Source organism: Scardinius erythrophthalmus (genome assembly GCF_964197995.2).
Source record: "Scardinius erythrophthalmus genome assembly, chromosome: 14".
Classification (NCBI taxonomy): Eukaryota; Metazoa; Chordata; class Actinopteri; order Cypriniformes; family Leuciscidae; genus Scardinius; species Scardinius erythrophthalmus.
In genome coordinates this window covers 10,604,503-10,620,367 of record NC_138234.1, presented here as the reverse complement: position 1 = coordinate 10,620,367, position 15,865 = coordinate 10,604,503, and the positions used below count along the sequence as shown (strand labels likewise).

At 37.4% G+C, this 15,865-nt stretch overlaps 1 long non-coding RNA gene across 1 annotated transcript in view; it reads left to right on the top strand.

Moving 5' to 3' along the window:
• LOC308701967 overlaps nucleotides 1-15,865 on the top strand; it is a 756,660-nt gene that overhangs the window by 500,745 nt on the left and 240,050 nt on the right. The gene's annotated exons all lie outside the window — the stretch shown is intronic.

The window sequence follows — 15,865 nt, the reverse complement described above, 5'->3', positions numbered from 1 at the left end:
CCATATAAGGACACAGGGAGATAATCAGAGAAACAGGTGTGACTCAAATCAGTAACCAAGGCAACAAACACGGTAATCAAACAGGTGACAAAAATTGAACAAATTAAATATGCTCGACACAGATCATGACCCTTACAAAACTTTAGATATTAGTTGTGGGAAACAAGACCAAAATTCAAAGTAAGAAAATACATTGATTGTATCTCACCACAAGTGCTCTTAACAGTCTGCATTTTTGATACTGGTATTTTTACTGCTGTAAATGTCTTGCACCCTTAAATTATTAATGTTTCTATTTTAACCACTAACTCTAACCCACTAACTCTAGCTGCTCTGAAGACAAAACTGCTCTTTTCAGTTTTTTTTTTTTTAATTGTAGGCCTATTTTGTGTTTCTTGTAGAAAAATATCACTTTACTTAATTAAGCTATGTAGCCTACTTATAAGTAATTTAAGCTTGTCAACTTATAGTTGGGCTGTCGGGATAACCGCAATATTGTAGTACCGTAGCCTATGTAGTATTGTAGTAGCCTAGGCCAACCACAGGAATGCAAGTAACCGGAGCAACGATTTTCTTTTTTCATAAGCTATACCCTTCTTGTTTTGAACTTCGTGCCATGTGTATTAAATGTTAAATAAGCTAATGATAACAAGACTGTTTATCATGGTGATTTGTACAGAGGCTTCGTGGATTTGCACTTAGCCTAAGCCTAAACAGACAGTGAATGAGATAGATCGACTAAGCGCGTGCGATAACCGGCGTCTGTCTTTGAGGTCAAGTTAAAAGGTTGCCGTGTCCAATTAAAGCAAAATATTTGTCGTATCATCCATAATTGGCGTCAGCAGCAGCGCGAAATAAATCAGCGAGTCACAAATTTAATCAATGCCATTGGTCTCTGGGATACTCCACTTTAAAATGCAAATTCTGTCATCATATAGGCCTATTCACCCTCATGTTGTTTCAAACCTGTATGAATTTCTTTCTTCTGCTGAACAGAAAGGAAGATATTTAGAAGAATATCAGTAACCAGACAGTTTCTGAAACCATTGACTTCCAAAAAAATATAGGCCTACTATGGAAGTCAATGAGACCAGAAACTGTCTGGTTACTGATATTCTTCTAAATATCTTCCTTTCTGTTCAGCAGAAGAAAGAAATTCATACAGGTTTGAAACAACATGAGGGTGAGTATATGATGACAGAATTTTCATTTTAAAGTGGAGTATCGCTTTAAGTGAGCATCAGCTTTAGTGTTACCCATGCGACGCATTGCTGGTCAGCTGAACCTTGAAAAGTGGAGCTCAAAGGTAAAAATTAACACCTTGTTTCAGTGCATCTATCTTTTAATCAATGAATCAGCGTTTTTGAAGTGTTCGTTGAATGAACGGTTCAATGACTCATTCAAAGACAGTCCGTTGCCGTTACAATGTGACTGCGCGCTGAGTGACAGCCTTTCAATGCGCAGAGACGCAGTTTAGTTTCGGTTACTGTTTAGTACCGGTTACTTTTTTTAAATAAATAAATTGCGATAATACCGCATATCGCGCTATTGAGCCACTCAAAATTACCGCAAGGGAAATTCCTTCACCGCGACAGCCCTAGGCTATAGTATTCATTGGTTCTTTCTTTTGGTAGATCTTGTTCTTTTCCTATTTTTGGATTTGTCTTTCACCTGGTGTCAATTAATATGTAAATAACCTCATGCCACCATGTCTCGTGATATTTTTATGTGTGTCAGGTAAATGTTTAAAGTCATTTTACCACAAATCAGAAGTAAAGGCAATTATGGTATTTTTTACTAACACTTAATTTTTTTTTTTTTTTGTAAGCTATTGTTTGCATTCTGGGTTGTTTCCTTATTTTTACATTAGCCTTGGGACAAAAGTGCCTTTTAAGTAGTTTTTGCATTCAAATGATGTACTACACTTGTTGGTCCCCCGTGTCAAAACAGAATTAGGCAAAAAAGCCTTTGTTTGCAGCACCTGCAGCCTGGAACCTTCTTCAGAAATCATTGAAAATTACCTTTATTTCTTATAGACAGTTTGTTTCAACTATGAAAAGTGTGGAGCAGGTGAACATTGGTCAGTGTAACTGTTTATAAAGTTGTATTAAGCCTTATTCAGCACAGGGTCTTGTGATATACATGTATGTTTATTTGGTGTTTTTTTGTGTGTGTGTTTTTTTATATATGTTGGAAACAGTTTTTTTTATGCTGCATCTTGGCCAGGTCTCTCTTGTAAAAGAGATTTTAATCTCAATGAATTTTACCTGGTTAAATAAAGGATACAAATAAAATAAATATGTGGGTCAAGAAAATCTTTCTATCTTTACTGTATGGTGATTATTATTAAAACATGATTCACTTATACCGGATGGAATCTGTGTCTTTCTAAAATATGTTGTGTGTGTTGTTAGAAATTATCATGTACTAAACTATTGAATCATTGCGTTATAAATGATTTCATCACTGATGAACTAAACTTTCACCAGCTGTTATTAGTGATTCTTAATACAGTAAAACTATTATATCACACACCACTCAGAAATGACTCTTTAAAGATCTCATATTAAATTATGATTTTATAGTAACCATTTCAGTTGTAGGCTGAATATAAGGGGAAATATGATTGCTTCTCAGTTGCGGTAGGCTATATGGTTTATCAATGCATCATTTTTGTCAATAATGTTATTTTTGACTAAGCAAATACCACATTACCGGCATGATATATAAAACTGTATTTTTGGAAGCCAAAGCAATATTTTGAATAAAAAATGAAATGCTATTATTTGAGTCATATGGTGCAAAATGTGTGTGTGTGGAGAAATCAGGATGTGTGTTTTTGTACACTGTTTGTCTGATGAGTGAAAGTAAGAACCAATTGTGGTCTTCTGCTGTTTGTTTTCATGTTACATTATGAATCCAGACATATTATCCAGACCTACAATCTTTATGATCTGTAGAAAAAATATTTGTATAGTACTTTCCTGGTGTGTTCAGCTGGTGTGATTCACTACCACCACAGTTGGCCTATCTCAATGTAAAAAGTTTTAACCTAATAAACCAAAGAAGTCTGTCTTTAATTGAGTTAGTTATTATTATAAACAGGCATCAGGAGGCAGTGCACTTTTCAAGTAGAAGTCTTATTTAGTTCATTATAGACTAGTGTTGGGAGAAACTAAGGAGCTTTTTGAAACTGAATCAATTGAACAAACTGATTCGTAAAATGGTTCACTGTTTCGAATCGCTCCAATCTCCACAGGCTGGCGACCCCTGCTGGTCACAACAGTGTAAATGCAACAAAAACGCAGTCCAAACCTATTTTATTACAGTCTATGGTCCAAACATGCATAAAACATCTTCTACAAACCCAATGTAAACGTTGAAGGTGTAATCTATTACAGAATATTAACTAATCATGTAATACCAATACCATTAAACATTTAAAATGGCTGCAATATAAGTAATATTTTATTAAATTGAAGGGCTTGTTTTGCTTGTTTTATGGAGAGCTTGGTTAATCAGAACAAGAGACCATGAACTACAACTCTTCATTTTTATTATAAAAATGTGTAATCAAATGCCAACAATATAAAAATGACATAGAGACACTCATGGGTTCACAGAGATCATCGCCCCCTAGCGGTGAACTATTCAAAGCTCTGACGTAACGAAGCTTCGTTCACTGAAATCATGTGACTTTGGCAGTTTGATTATTCGTTCCGAACCTCTGAATATCACAAAAGGTGCTGTTCACAAGAATACTGTTATTAACACATTAGTCCGTTTTCCTGTGAACATTGTTTCCTGTTGAGTTCACAGTGCTCTGATGCATTTCCATAAATAACCCACCAGATAGAGATATTTATCAATTATATCAATGTCATAAAATTAAATAAAAAAAAGAAAGGTGTAAATTTCAGTCAAGGATATTGATAGTGTTGATTATCTGTTGCTCTCTAATAATGAAGTCTTACAGGTGTGGATTGGAACGACATGAGGGTGAGTGAATTATGACCATTTTAACCATTTTAATTTTTAGGTGAGATAACCTTTTGATATTGAGTAAATTTAATATCAGTTACATGATGGCAGAAACTTGCACACAAAGACAAAACTCTGTAACAATGATATAACATCACTAAACCCACCTCACCTGTCTGAGAACAGTCTTACAGCAACAACACAATTTTGACAAAATGCAGTTACAAGATCTGTAATTACTGTTTTGTGTTTTGCCTTGGGATGAATGTTATGTTCAGTCATTCAGTCAAACAGCATTGATTTTCAGTATAGGCCTACTTTATGTAGTAGGCTAAAACTGTTTTGTGTAAAGCGGAAGTCAAACTAAACAGTAATGGGAAAAAAATGCCCTTCAACCACATTTTATTGACAGACACAAACTGACCACAACCAAACACTTCCGATTAGGAATGGAGAAAGCCTTTAAAAGCGCTGAAAGTTTTAGGAAAAGTTTCAAAGCATCATGAGTGTCTAAAACAGCGCCATCACGTGACAGATCAAATATAAAACAGTCATAATACACTCTCAGAAAAAAGGGTAAAATTTTGTACCAAAGAAGGTACAAACCCTTGTCACTGGGGCGGTACCTTTTACTGGTACAAAATTGTACCTTAATATAGAGGAACAAATTTGTTCCATTCCAGTTTGTACCTTAAAGGACATGATTTGTACCATGGGCAACCAAAATGTACCTTTTGTTTTTTAAAACTTGTTGGTACAATATTGTACCTTTATCAAAGGTACAAATTCGATCTTTTAAGGTACCACCCCAGTGACAAGCCCCTTTGTACCTTAACTGTGTCAAATTTGTTCCTACGAGAACTATTAAAGGCTATTTTTCTATTGAATAACAAGCACATTCAACATCTGAATCCAACAGGCATCAATTTAATCATTTCTGTAAATACATATCAAATACATATGAATGTTTGAATACTTTCATTCCAACTTACAGTAAAGTATTTCTTTGTGTAAATACATCAAAGACTTCACAATACAATAAAGACTTAGCAAAATTAACAGAATATCACTTCTTTAAAAAGATTTGAAAGAATTTAAAATGCAATTACACTAAAATGTTACAGTACATAAAATATATTTTCTCATCTACAACAAAGCTAGACATGTTTTTTTCCCCCAATTTTCACACAATACCCTTGCATTTATTTTACTTTTATTAAAACACCATCCTCCAACCCGAACTGCTCGGCAATTTCAGATCCCTCCATTTTTACACTGCTGAAGATTCTCCTCTCACTGAAGACACGTCCAGTCAAGAAGTTCCCAAGATCTGCACAGTAGGTTGAGATGTAGCCAGTTCTTCCTGAACATAATGAAGAATCAATATTAGAAAAGACAGACGTAAATTTATTAAATTTATACTCCCAATGACGAGCTCAAATTTGACCTCTAGACTTAAGGGATAGTTCACCTAGAACTGAAAATTCTGTCATTTACTCGCCCTCAAGTTGTTCCAAATCTGTTTACTTGAACAAAAAAAGAAGATATTTTAAGAATTGAAAATGAAACAGTTGATGGGGCCCCATTAACTTCCATAGAATATTTTTCATACTTTTTTCATACTATGGAAGTCAATGGGGCCCCATTGACTGTTTCATTTTTTGGGTGAACTACAAATCCTGCAACATCTCGTTTGGCATCCATGTGATGTGCTTCTATAACGGATTTCAGCTTAGCCAACCTCAACAATTTTACTTAAAGGGTTAGTTCACCCAAAAATTAAAATTATTTTGTTAATTACTCACCCTCATGTCATTTCACACCTATAAGACCTTTGTTCATCTTCAGAACACAAATGAAGATATTTTTAATGAAATTCTAAGAGCTTTCTGTCCTTCCATTGGGAGCAATGCAACTAACACATTCAAGGCCCAGAACGATAGGAAAGACATCATTGAAGTAATGTGACTCCAGTGGTTTAACCAATTATGAAGCAATGCAGGTGCTTTGTTTTAGCAAAAAACACAATTTACCACTTTATTTAGTAGGGGGAGCACTACGACGCATGCGAATTGTGTTGACAAGACCGGGTGTTGTTCCGTGAATGTGCTTTAGATTAGGGCTGGGCGGTATATCGAGTTTGTACGATATATCGATATATTTTTTTGAAACGATATGGAATGAGGCAATACCGTTTATATCGATACAGTAGTTTGATACGAGCACATCTGAAAAACACGGAAGACGCAGCGTGAGCTGCCGCAGTGAAAGTACATAGTAGGCTACAATTTGTCCTAAATATGACACAAGCTTATATTAAGGGCTTCAAAATAACTGGTAAGATATAGTTAACAAGTTTAAAGCAGCTTGCCCTGTCAGATGCTTACTGACAGATACTGTTGCTGACTGACAGATAAATACTTGCGCTGTTTAATGCGTTTGAGATGTGTTGCTTTCCTCAGTGCTTAACTTACATTTCACAGGTATATTCTCCATCTGTAAATGTTAGAAAGTCAAACAAATATGTCCATTTCACTGTCAGGAGAGGACGAGCTTCTGCAATTGAATCTCCGCTAATATTCAAGCTTCCGTGAATGAGCGACGCCGCGCGCATGCGCGCCAAACAGACGGAGCACAATAGAATAGTAGCGCAATAATTCTGACTAAAATATACATATTGCTAAAATATTTGTTGTTGGAAACAATTAATATGCCATATGGGGAATTTTAAACCTACAAGTATATTTTTATGAAAGTGACCATTATAACGGGGTAATCAAACGCAGGCTAATAGTTTAAGTTCTTTTGTTTTTATTTTCATTTTTAGTTTAGCCTTTAGTCAATTTAAAAACAAAAGCATTATTTTTGTTAGAATGTAATGTGATTTTAACCACCTTTTTGCACATAATATATTGCATAGCCTACATTACATTCACTATATTTGTTTCCATATCCTCCAATATCAACATTGTTTGTAGGATATCATTGGGCAGGATGAAAATGGCATGTTTTTTAAATAAATACAGGTTTTCTTTATCCAAATGGAAAAATGTAGAAAGTACCGAGATATATATCGTATATCGCCATTTAACCCAAAAATACCGAGATATGATTTTTTGGCCATATCGCCCAGCCCTACTTTAGATAATATTATTTAGTTAATAGAGTAGAGGTAAATTATGTTTTTTTTTTGGGTTTTTTTGTGGCAAAACAAAGCTTACATTGCTTCATAAAATTGAGGTTAAACCACAGGATTGTTCACTTGGATTAGTTTAATGGTGTCTTGACTACCTTTCTGGGGCTTGAATGTATTAGTTGCGTAGGCTACCAATGGAGGAACAGAAAGCTCTTTCATCAAAAATATCTTCATTTGTGTTCCGAAGATAAACGATGGTCTTACAGGTTCGGAATGACATGAGGGTGTATAATTAATGACAGAATTATTTTTTTTTGCTGAACTATACCTTTAAGGAATCCTGGAAACACCTTAAATCAACCACAGCATGCATTCGGTCCATTTTCTGAATAACTGAAATGCAGATAAAACAAGTTTCACACACACACAAAAACTTTCTGCATTTTTACATTTTCCACAAAGTTTTAAATGATTCACTTAAAGCTTCATATAAAATACCCAGAAAAGTAAAATGTTAAAACTAATCCATTTGAATTGAGAAGTTTAGAAAAAAATGTCTGAAGAGACTACCGCTTGGTATAATAAACAGATTAAATTTAGGATTTTATTCACATTTAAACATTGAACAAACAGAAGCTCAACCGCACTTGCGGAAGCTCAAACGTGCTGCAAAACACACGAGAATGAACATCATCGGTTTTCGCACGTCTAGCCAACATGCTTGAGCTTCCGTTTACCGCAACTGATGTGTGAATTGATGAATATTTATATGTGAATAAAAGCCTAAATTAAATCTGTTCATCATATAAAATGATCGTATCTCTACAGAAAAACTTGGACTAAACTGCTCAATTCAAATTATTTTATGGTCTCTTTAATATGGTAGCATACAGGTATCAAAAGACATTTTGAAATGTAATATGCAAAATGGCAATGTAATATATAAAATGGCAATGTTTTTCTTATTTAAATTTACATTTTCCATACTATATGTGCAATGTTTTAGCCTAGCTGCGCCATCCTACGCACTTCCGCTCAATTTCATTTTCCTTCAGTACTACGTCTGGGACTGCTGTATATTCTTAGGTTTCCAGAAATCAATTTTTTGTAGGACCAATCAGCGAACAGAGGGAGTTGCTGAGAACGATGACATTGTTGTGATCACACACATGACTAGCGTCGGCCAATAGTGAGCCTGTATGTGACGTACAACATAGACGCGCTGCTCTATCAAGACTCGAGGAACAGAGAGAAGGAAATGAATAGTGGAATAAAGTCGTTATTTTTGTTTGTTTTTGCGCACAAAAAGTATTCTCGTCGCTTTATAAACTTTATAAAAGACAGACATCTTATTCTAAACATAATCCTCTGATCATTCGGACGACCACACGTTAGCGATTGGCTATGGCAGATCCTGAGTGACTCTGGGCAGATCCAATAGTTTTGAAATTTAACAGAGAACCCGCCTTCAAGGAAGTAAACGTTTCTCAATGGAGCGAGGCCAGACTCTCTGTACAAATGAAATGTACGAGAGTCTGGTAGAACCAGGCTAGCAATGTTTGGGGCAAAGTGACAATTCAAATTCAATAATATAATTAAATTAGCCATCTCCTACACTTGTTTTAACATATAATTTAAACATATTACAAAAATGATTAGAGATGTTTAAAGGCATAATTCATTCACACAAAATTAAAAAAACTCTGTCATTAATTATTCACTCTCATGTTGTTCCAAACCTGTAAGACTTTCGTTCATCTTTGGAACACAAATGAAGATCTTTTTAATGAAATCTGAGAGCTTTCTGTCCCCACATTGACCGTCCATGCAACTAAAACTTTGATGCTTCAAAAAGTTCATAAAGAGATCGTAAGACCAATCAATTTGAATCGAGCAGTTTACCATAGTTCAAATTTTCATAAGAGACATGATCGCTTTATATGATGAACAGATTTCAGAAGCTCAACCGAACATGCTTGACACGTGAGAACAAACCTCTTTCTCAAACGTGCTGCGCAACACACGAGAATGAACCTCATTCGCATGTCAAGCAAACATGCAAGAGCTTCCTTTTACCGTATCTGGTGTGAATTGATGAATAAAAGCCTAAATTCAACCTGTTCATAATAAAGGAAGCACAAAATTTTGACTAAAACACTCAATTCATATGGATTAGTTTTACAATCACTTTAGGAACTTTTTAAAGCGTCAAAGTGGTAGTTGCTTAGCTGTCTATGGGGGGTCAGAAAGCTCGTAATTGATGAGTAATTGATGAAAGAATTTTCATTTTTGGGTGAACTAACCCTTTAACATGTTCAACGTAAAATTGTAGCAAAATGATCATTTAAATTCTATTTTCCTTAATTGCATTTACACTTACAGTTAAGACACTTATGATTGCATTTTTATTAAATACCCGCGATGAACGTGGCAAAATTCAATCTGGATTTAAAAAAAGGATTCCGAGACGATCATTGCATCAAGTGCCTTAACTTTGAGTGTAAAAGCAACTAGGAAAAATAACCTAAATTATAATTTTGCTATAATATTTGCTTGAACATTTTAAACATCTAATTTCTGTAATACATTTCATTTTTTTATTTTTGAACTTATAAAATTGTCAAATGTATGTTTTAATTTTATGTTAAAGCTAGTGTAGTAATGCAAATTATTATATTATTGATTTTGAATATTTTTTTGCTCCAGATGTTGCACATATCATATAGAAAATGTAAACATAAATACAGAAATATATTGCCATTTTACACATTGCATTGCCATTTTGCACGTTACATTTCCTCAAATTGACATTTGGTACCTGTATGCTACCATACTTTGTGAGTGTCAGAGTATTAAGGGAATATACTTTCAGTTAAGTGACAGAAATCTTTCATTTGAGTTCATTTGAAGTGCAGTTACTGTGCTTTATCAAGATTGACATCACTCTGTCATTATGGCAAACATTTTGTCTTATAAATTCATTCAACCTCATCAGAAAAAAAGAATATCATAAGATTAAGAAACTCAAATAACACATTGTACTGATACTTGCCTTGCAGCTAAGGACGCAGGAAGACTTTCAGATGTGTGATCAGTGAGACCAGCACTGACAGTTTACCCCATCATGATCTAAAAATCACAGACACATTAGCTGAGTATGACATGTATATGACTTAGGACAGAATCAGGTAATCGCATTCATTTAAACACAGAACGAGTGATCAACTATTTTATCTGCGCACTGACTGTTCGTTGGCGTTCAATCACGTTGTTCCAAAACCGCATAACTTACAGTAAGTTATTGTAGACTAATGTAAAGTACACCAGCATGACACCTCTGGTTGAGCATTCATTTACAACAATAATGTTTTAAATGTGAACTTACGCCACAGAAACTCAATTGCTTTAAAATATATTTGCAGACGGCTATCACTGACTGGATTCGTACAATTAAGCTTACACTCGCTATTATCATGTTGAGTAGCTGTAACGTTTTATACATTTTATTTGGTTAAACATAAACAAAACCCACCTTTGAATTTCATCTTCTCTTCGTCTTATAATTCGAGTCCAGCCACTAAAGTTCTTCTGGTGATAAAGAGGGTTGTGGTGGTGCTCCGTGCACGTAATCTGCTTCGCGAAGTTCCCGCTCTCCGGTCTATTTGAAAATGCAGTAACGGCTGCAGCGACCTTGGGCAATCAGTTTCATGTCGCCTAATAGCAAAGTTAACATTTAACAGTTAACATTATAGTGGATAATGGAGAACAAACGCCATATATTGTACACGTGATGACTTAATAATAGTCAATAACTGCATTAAAAAAAATTAAAAAGTGTAACGTTATAACTTACAAGTCAAATGGCTAAAAAAGCATTTGGAGCAAAGCTAATTTAACTCGCTAAATTAATGTTAAGTGGCTGAAACGTTTATATTTTAGACTTGTGAACTAAATATATACATAAATTATCAGAACTCACCTTTAAATTTCGTCTTCTTCAAGTTTGATAAAATAATCTCGACCGTGTAATGTTAGCCTGCTGCTTCGCTGTCAGTTCGGAAAATTCCGTGGCTGAAGCGATTTCGACCAATCAGTGTCTTGTTGCTATGCCAAATATTGAACACAGCAACCAATCATGAATGAAACAGTAATTTGGTCCATCACTGTAGCCTACCCTTGATGTGAGAACAATTATGTACCTTCATTTCAATTGTACCTTAACAGGTACCAAACAGTATCATCAATGGTCTTTCCTGTACCATTAAAGGTACTATTATTGAAAAGGTACAAAACTGTTCTTTGAGGAACATTATTTGTACCACCGTGTACCTTTTTTTCTGAGAGTGTATAGCCTGTGTGTGTGTGTATACTTGTACAATATCTTTGTGAGGACCAGTTTGAGTTTTAGACCATTGGAGTGAAGGCAAAGAGAGTAAAGTGAGGACATTTTGGCCGGTCCTCACTTTCTGAGACCCCTTTAAAGGCCTGTTTGAGGGTCAAGACTTGGTTTTAGGGATAAGGTTATAATGAGGTTAAGGGTCGGTTTAGGGTCAGGGGTCGGGTTAGGCACTTAATTGTGATGGGTAAGGTTAGGGTAAGTGGCTAGAGATTGCATTGTGTCAATGAATGGCCTTATAAAGATAGATGTACAAGAATGTGTGTGTGTGTGTGTGTGTGTGTGTGTGTGTGTGTGTGTGTGTGTGTGTGTGTGTGTGTGTGTGTGTGTGTGTGTGTGTGTGTGTGTGTGTGTGTGTGTGTTTTAAATTAGACTTGAACGTCCATAACCCCATCAAACATTCCTACATGCCAAACAAAGTGAAGAAAAGTGAAGCAGTCACGTGACTGGAAAGAATGTGTGGTGTTTCTAGGGAAATATGTGAAGATTTAAAGCTTCCTGTTTGTAACAATAGGCTACTAACTTACAGTAATGCCATGTGTTCATGCAGAACCTATATTTGTCCATCAGGTCAAACCACATTTCTGACTACAGGTGTAAAGAAAAAAAGGAGAAAAGGGAGATGTAAATACACATTCAGAATTGTGAGGCTTTTAGAGCCGGACTTGATAATGCTTAATTGATTCATACAATTTTGATGATCGGTAAAGTTAGGAGAATAGTTGTTTAGCCCTTCATGAATCCATCTCTGAATATCTCTCTTCAAACCCCTCAGAATGATCCTGCTGTGTGTCTGCTGGGATTTCCAAATAACACTCAAAGTTAACACTCAAAGTCATGTTTCCCGCTGGCAGCTGGATTAATGTCCTCTCAGCTTGCTTTATGCTGTGCATGTGTGTTTTTTGTAACTTGGCAATGGAGCCTGTTTACACCCCTGCTACTCTCAAACTTTTTCGCTGCCACGCCCCCCTGGACCCGACGCTGTACAAACACTGCTGCTCGCTTGGAATTATTCGTCGTCCGCGTTACGCTCATCGTTTCAAAAGGGAACCGACTCTCATCTATGAACATGATGCTCAAATTCCAACTGTTTACACGCCCGACCGTTGTCGACGATACCAGCCAAAGAACAGGGGAATTAACTTTGACAACCTTCGTCACCCCCCTAGGCTGCCTCCTCCTGCCTCGTCATCATGTCATAACTTTAACATTGACCACCTAAATGTGCGCTCAATCTCAAACAAAACGGCCCTAATAAACGATATCATTGTGGACAAAAAATGTGATTTGTTTTGTCTCTCAGAGACCTGGCAAAAACCCGGTGACTACATTAATTTAAACATGCTGACTCCCCCTGGCTACTGCTACTTATCCAAACCCAGATCTGTAGGGAGAGGGGGTGGGTTGGCTGTAGTGTACCGTTCAGATCTGACTGTTAAAGAACTTAGGCCATTTGAAGTGACATCCTTTGAATATATTGCTGTAAAGGTTGTTTCAACCATACCCCTTCTGCTATTGCTAATCTATCGCCCCCCTAAACCATCTGTAAATTTTCTGTCTGAATTGAATGAACTTCTCACTGTTATTTCATCTCTTTGTTCTGCTATGATTATGTTAGGGGATTTTAACATTCATGTGGATACAAATTGTTCATACACCTCAGAGTTTAACTCTGTATTGGACTGTTTTAGTTTGACACAGCATGTTGACTTTCCTACTCACACTCACGGCCACACTTTGGATCTGCTCTGCTCTTCTGGTCTAAATGACATCTCTGTCTCTGGTTCCATCTCAGGTGTCTCTGACCATAAGCTTATTGAATGCCGTTTTCATATGATCACTCCTCCTCCATCCTAAGAAAAAACAACTATCACATGTCTTAACATCAGGCCAATAAACCACAGCATGTTTGCTGCCTCTATAGAGGCCTCACCACTATTGGACCTTGACGAGCTCTCGTCCGCGGATGACTTAGTTGCTACGTACAATGGCACCCTGACCAGCCTGCTTGATAACTTAGCCCCTGTCAGGACTAGGCTTATACCAGCTAACCGTACTTGCCCCTGGTTCACCCCTGAGCTCAGGAAACTTAAGGTCTCTGGCCGCCGTCTTGAACGGCTATATAAGAAAACTGGCCTTACAATTCACTCCATGCTTTACACCAAACATACTCTGACATATAGGGATGCCCTCAATGCTGCCCGTTCAAACTATTACTCATTACTCATAACGTCCTCCATGACCAGGCCTAAAACCCTTTTCAGGACTGTGGACAAACTCATCAAACCACCTGTCACTGCCTGTCCTAAGACCCCTGAGCAGTGTCAGGCCTTCTTACACTTCTTTGATGACAAAATTAGCCAAATTTACCACTGCTTCAACCACAATGCTATCTCTCTCTCTTCATCTCCCCCCCCCTCTGGGTCCTAAGCTCTCCCATTTCACCGCTATTGACTCCCTCACTATCACTGACATTATTAATAAATCAAACTCTTCGTCGTGTCAGCTTGACCCTGCCCCCACCCCTCTACTTAAAGCCTGCAACACATCCTTATCTGAACCCATTGCACTGATTGTAAACACCTGCCTGAACTCTGGTGTTGTGCCTGCTGCCCTAAAGACTGCTGCAGTCACACCCATTCTCAAAAAACCGGACTGCGACCCAACATCACTATCAAACTACCGCCCTATCTCCAACCTCCCCTTTCTGGCCAAGGTAATGGAAAAAGTGGTGGCTTCTCAACTTCACACTTTTCTTAATCACCATGACCTGTATGAGTCTTTTCAATCTGGCTTCCGTTCATGTCACAGTACAGAGACTGCTCTTCTACGCATAGTTAATGACCTCCTCCTGTCTGCTGACGCTGGTTCACTTAACATTCTCATCCTCCTTGACCTTAGTGCTGCTTTCGATACCATCAACCACAATGTTCTAATTGCCCGTCTGTCTGCTATTGGTGTTTCTGGCACAGCACTCACTTGGTTTCAGTCTTACCTCTCCAACAGAAAGTAATTTGTAACACTGGGTCCACATCAGTCTTCCAAGTCCCCTGTCACTCGTGGTGTTCCCCAGGGTTCTGTACTTGGGCCCATACTCTTTCTCATATACATCCTCCCTATTGGGCAGATCATACGCAGCCACGGTCTTAACTTCCACTGTTATGCAGATGACATCCAACTCTATCTTACCACTCCCTCTCCCTCTGACCCACCACCATGCTCCCTCACTGACTGCCTTTCTGACTTAAAATTATGGATGCAAAACAATTTTCTCAAACTCAACACAGATAAAACCGAAATTCTCCTGATTGGCCCTAAAAGCATCCTCTCCAAATCTCCCAGCTTCACTCTCAACATTGATGGTTCACCTGTTCACTCTACCCCTGTTGTTAAAAACCTTGGCATTCTGCTTGACTCCTCCCTTAGCTTTGATCCTCATATCAAATCACTCACTAAGACTGCCTTCTTTCACCTCCGCAACATTGCTCGCCTCCAACCCTTCCTCTCTGTTAGTGATGCTCAGATTTTGGTTAACTCCTTTATTATGTCCCGTCTAGACTACTGCAACTCACTTTTCCTTGGTCTCCCTGCTAAATCACTTCAAAGGCTACAATATATTCAAAACTCAGCAGCCAGGCTCCTCACCCATACCAGACGATCAGCACATATCACCCCTATTCTCCACCAACTCCACTGGCTACCGGTTCCGTCCCGGATCAAATACAAAGTGTTACTACTCACCTTCAAAGCACTCCACAACCTTGCTCCCCCCTACATCCGTGACCTCCTGATCCCTTACACTCCTTCCCGCTCACTCAGATCCTCTGACCAAAATCTCTTGGCTATCCCCCGCTCCAGACTCTCCACCCTGGGTGGCAGGTCCTTCAGTGCCTTGGCCCCCAAACTCTGGAACCGCCTCCCACAACCTCTTCGTGACTGTCCTTCTCTTCCCTTCTTTAAAGCACATCTCAAGACCTTTTTGTTTAACGATCACTTCTCCACACCTAACTCATAGCTTCATACAGATAACTTGTCTTGTTGTATTGTTTTGGTTGTTGTTGTTGTGTTTCCTTGCCTTCTTACTATGTAAAGCGACCTTGGGTTTGAGAAAGGCGCTATATAAAATAAACTTATTATTATTATTATTATTATTAATAAACTAGTCTAAAAATGTTAAATGCCTGGCTGAGAATAAAAATCTGAAGTGTGTATATAATGTCAATAGTTTTTAATGTGTGATTCTCAGCAGTCTCCACAGACTCAGGTAAGGTTATCATCAGAGGTTCCCAGTGAAAGCGTCACACAGCTGGAAAAAAAATTATCTTCTCATGGCGACAGGTGCGTACTCTGTG